The following is a 5,088-nucleotide window of genomic DNA, read 5'->3' as shown; positions in this document are numbered from 1 at the left end:
TCTGGCATCCCAAGCCAGCTCTTAACCAACACACCACTCAGCCGGCCCTTTTCTTTTATTTTTAAAATCATATTAATTATTTTATATGCTAAATCTGATAATCCTAATATATGCTATCCCTGCAGGTCTGATTCGGAAGTTTGTGGTTTCTGTTAACTCTCATGGTACTGTGTTTCCCCATGAATTCTGTGATTTTTGATTCAGAGTTTATCTTCCTTGGGACTTTCCTGGGAGAGTTATTTGAAGTTTGGTTTTCAAGTATATTCATCAAAAGTAGAGGAATAAATATACTTGTTTGCTTCTGGCAGTGCATACTAAATTTTCAGCTTGGAATCTTTTAGGGCCTCCTAAAATTTCTGGCCCCAAATCCCAGTAAAGTGGGGTTGTGGTTAGAAACCCTCAAGAAAATGTTTTCTTTTTTCTTTTTCTTTCCACACAGAGCCAAAGCTAAGCCAGACACATAAATCCATCACCTCCCTTTGTGGGGGTGGGATTTTTACTCATTCACTCAGTAAAGATGTCATATTTCAGGGTCTCTGATCTGACTTCCTGTCCAAGCTTTTTTCCCCTGTCCCTCTCACTTGCGGCCCTTTAAAACCCAAGCTCTGGGCCACCGGTGAATTAAGATTTGTTCCAACACTAACTCCAACTTCAGAACTCACTTTATAATGGTTGTTTCTGGGTGGTAGGGTTTGATAATTATAAAATCTCTCATTTCCCTCCCCCCACATCCATTTACCCTCCCTCACTTTTGCATTACCTGTATTTTCTATAACAAGTCTGTCCAACAGAAACATAACATGAGATACATATGTAATTTTAAATATTCTAGTAGACACATTTAAAAAGTGAAAAGAAACAGATAAAAATAAACTTAATAACATATTTTACTTTATTCCAATATATCCCAAATACTACCATTATTACATGTAATCAACATGGAAAATATTAATGATATTTTAATGTTTTTAACATTTGGCCTTCCGTATCTGGTATATATTTAACATTTACAAAATATCTCAGTTCAGCCACATTTCAAGCACCCAATAGCCTCATGGTTTCCATATTGGACAGCAGCGTTCTATAAAGTAATAGCTAACATTTATCAAGTACTTACTATGTGCTAGGTAATGCTCTAAGCCCATCGGGTGGGGATTACAATTCATTCCATCTCACAATAACTCCATAAAATTGTGTTTATTGTTGTCTCTATAAGCACAGGTTGCTGTTGTAATAGCATCATACTAAAAGTTTTGGAGCTTTTACAAAGCATTACAAGCTGGAAGCCAGCTTGTAAAGGCTTATTGACTCAATGAGGGAGTTGGAGATAGATTAAAACTTATTCAAGCAGTTTGGTGATGAAGAAGAAAAGTTAACAGAGGGAAACATGAGGGCAGAAGACTTTTTGTAGGGCAGGGAGACAAAAAGATGAACTTTGAAAAGAGGGAGATGGAAAGTAAAAGGGAGATGGCTGGGGATGCTGGACCAAGCTCTCCACCAAAGCAAGGGCTCTGTTGGATGAACATTGTCTGGGCTGGGCTGGGGGTCATAATGTACACCACAGCTTCCCAGCTTCAGGGGGCTGTGGTGGGGGGGGGGGACATCATAGCCTAGTGAGGGAGACAGACCAGACACAGACAACTCCATCCTGTAGGTGAATGCTATGACAGAGTGATGAGAGCTGGTAGTGGAAGGGACTTCCGGGGAGGAGTTGAACTGAGTTGTGAAGAATGAAGTTAGCTAGCAGCCAGCAAAGAAGCAAAAAGGGAGCGGATTAGACTTGAGAAGTACTTGACTACAAGACCCAGTGACTGGTTGGATTCAGAGGATGAGAGTGAGTGAGGATTTGAGGATAATTCCCAAGTTTCCCACATGGGCAAAAGACAGTGACAGTAACACTTACCAAGTGCCTGGCTGGAGTCAGGCATTGGTCCTGTGTACCACATACTCATTTCATGTAATTCTCGCAGCTTCCATATAATGCTTGCCATTTCACAGATGTGTAAGCTGAGGCAAGATGCTTGGTCCCAGGTCTCACCATTAGTAAATAGAAGAGTCAGGATTTGAGCACAGGGTATACCAGAGATGGAGGAAAGAAAGTTGATAAGGGGCCAGAGCCAGGATGGGCAGTCCAGGGGTGTAAGGGGAGATCAGGTGTAGAGGGAAAGGTAAGCAGCCCACAGATGTGTGGAACGGTAGGACACTCCAGCAAGAGGAAGGCATGACCAGACTCTGGTCATCGGCAGAACTCAGCAGCCTGGGAGGGAGGACAGGAAAGGTGGGGAGGAAGGGTTGGGGAACAGAGGTGGGGGAGGGGGCAGCAGGTTTTGGTTAAGGTGGGTGGCTGTCCGCTGGTGAGGAGAGAAGGCATTTGTGCACACAATCAGCTGTGGGGAGGAGGGTGGTAGAGGCAGAGGAGTTTGGCAGACACTGGGCAGGGGAGATGGCACAGGAAGAGACTGGGGCCAGGTAGGGGGCAGTGATGCTGGATCCAGAATACAGTAGCAGGTTTAGACACCCCCTGAGGGGGAAAAGTTCTTCTCTTAACCTACTGCAGGGGAAGCAACAACAGAGGAATAGGCCCTTTAAAAAGCAGAAATAGAGGAAACTGGGTAAAGGATAAATATCTGCAAAGGAAGGGAAATTAGGAAATTACAGGAAAAGAAAGCGTGAGAAAGGGATGTCAGGAGAGGAAAGGAGAGGGAGGATGAAGGTAGAACTCCCACCATCCGGTGCACCCCAGTACCCCCTCCCTAACCCTGTGAATGCCCGGTCTTGGGAGAATAGGCTGCAGCAGGTGTGGGTAGGAGTGGAACTTGAGCCAGGCTAAGACCAGATCACTCACTGGTCCTGTGCAGTCTGTTTTTTCATCTGTAAAATGGGCTTAATGACAGACAGCTGAATGTCAAAGTTTCCGGGAAGCACCATAATAGGGGAAGATGTTACTTTGAATGTCTGTCGAATTAAAAACCACCATGTAAGTCCAGAGCCGAATGAATGAAAGTAGATGTGGCCAGTGTAGATTCAAGTCTAGGAACAGCCTGGTATAGTCCCAGCTCCTCTACCAGCCCAGTCGAGCGAGTTCGAGGTCAATGCTCAGCCACGCGGTGGGGAGGGAGGTGAGGGCCTGCGCTGGACAGGTGGGGTTCCTCTCTCCGGCTTGGGACAAAATGCCCTGGGACCCGGTTCAACTCGTTCCTTCTCCTTTGCTGTCCCCAGCAGTTGGTCTGTATCTGCAGAGCGCAGGCCTAGCCAGTGCTTATCCGACTGAACCCGCGTCCCTGCGGGGCTCCCCGTCATTTCTTTCCATATAGAATGAAACTCTCCTCGTCTGTACCTCTGCCCAGCTCCACACCCTCACCCTTTTAGTGATATGTCCTGGTTAGGTCCTCGTCTCCACTTGGTGGAACTTCCTCTATTCCAGGATTAAGGATGGGGCAAAGGAGGAGGAAGAAATAGAAGAAAAGTTGGGGTAGGGGAGCACGGAGGCAGGAGAGAGGGTAAATAGAACGCCTGAGACAAAAATGTGAGACAGGGAGAGACCAGCAGAGAGAGCCAGAAAGATCAGGAGAGGCCAGAAAAAGAGACTCCAGCGCTCTTCACAGATTCTTCAGCGCTTCCGCAGGCGTTTCTCGAGGGGCCTCCGCGGTGCTCAGCCCTGGGTTTCCCAGGACGCGAAGGGCTGCTGGGTGCGGTGGCCTCACCTCCCCCTCCTCGCCCAAGGGGGCCGGAACGGCGTCGGCGCGCGGGGGCTTTTCGGAGCAGTGGAGTGGAAAATAGACTTTAACCCGCTTTGTGGCGAAGAGGGCGCCCGGAGCGCTCTCGCGAAGCGGGGCTCCAGCCACTCAGGAGGGCCACTCCCAAGACCCGGCCTGGAGTCCTTTCAGACTCACGCGGCCCGCGGACCCCCAGGACTCCGGGCGCAGGGAAGCTCAGCATGGATCTGCGTACCCGAGCGGCGGCCGGGCGGCTCTGATTGACCCCGGCAGCGGCGAGGAAGAGGAACGAACTTGCTGCGGTGCCCATCTCTCACTGGGCTTGCAGGGTTACGGTTCCAGCCTCCCCACCACCGCCCGGCGCCCTCCTAGGCCTTGGCACGGTGTTTTCCTGCGGCCTGGAAGGCCTGGGTGAAAAAGTTTGCGGAGCATTGGTTCTCCTTCCCAAGCACCCTCTCATCCCCCGGGGAATTATTGCACGAAATGGAAACTGGCCGGAGCAGAGTCGTCTGCTGCTCCGCAGTAGCTGGTGGAAGGTGAGGGTCAGGGGAGGCCATGCGACCGCGGCGTTCCTGGGACGGCCGGAGTGTCTTCTTGGGGATGGGGTCGACTGCTCGGCCAGCTCCAATTTAAGACAGTGTCTCCGAGTCCCCGGCCTGGACCTGGCCGCCTGCACCTAAGCCCCACGACCAGAGAAGGCGAGGAAAGCAGATTGCCCTGAGCGCTAAGGCCAGCAGTCCCGGTGTGAGCCGGCCAGCTGTGGCTGTGGCTGGGCCAAGGGGGTGCTTCTGAGCCAGGCGAACTGCGGCTTGAGGGCTGCAGGGCGACTGCTCCGGTGGCTCCTCTCGCGCTGTCCCCGGCACGGTCCCTTGTGAAAAGAATTTAGCGTCCCCTTTCTGGAGCTGTCCCTCATGACACCCAGAAAAGGCGAAACTTCACGAACAAGGTCGAGGACAACGAGACGATGGTGGGTGAGCGGGACGGTCCCGGAGGCCAGGGGAGTGGGAAGCTGGTTTTTGGGAGAACCTATTTGTTGGACCCGAAACTACACACCCTCCACTCGTTTCCAAGTTGTCTGAGAACTGAAACGACATCCCGGGATGAAACGGAGAGGGTTCAACTGAGTTACAAACCGGGGAGTGGGGTTGGAGTTTCTCCCAAGCCCCCGGCCCCTCGGATGCCTTCTCCAGCTCCAGCAAGTGTTGAGATGGTTGCCGCGGCTGCCAGATTCAGCTAAAGGGCGGAGACGCGAGGAAGAGCCAGTGGCGAGGGGTCGGGGAGGAGAACGCCTAGATCGCCCCGCAGAGGCTCCAGTCCGGTTTTTGCCTCCGACTGAAGGTTCCTTCCTTTCCCCCGCCCTGGTCCCCCCGCC

Source organism: Hipposideros armiger, unplaced genomic scaffold (genome assembly GCF_001890085.2).
Source record: "Hipposideros armiger isolate ML-2016 unplaced genomic scaffold, ASM189008v1 scaffold_114, whole genome shotgun sequence".
In the NCBI taxonomy this organism is placed as follows: Eukaryota; Metazoa; Chordata; class Mammalia; order Chiroptera; family Hipposideridae; genus Hipposideros; species Hipposideros armiger.
The sequence above is the reverse complement of the archived record's forward strand: the minus strand, read 5'-3'. Positions refer to the sequence as shown.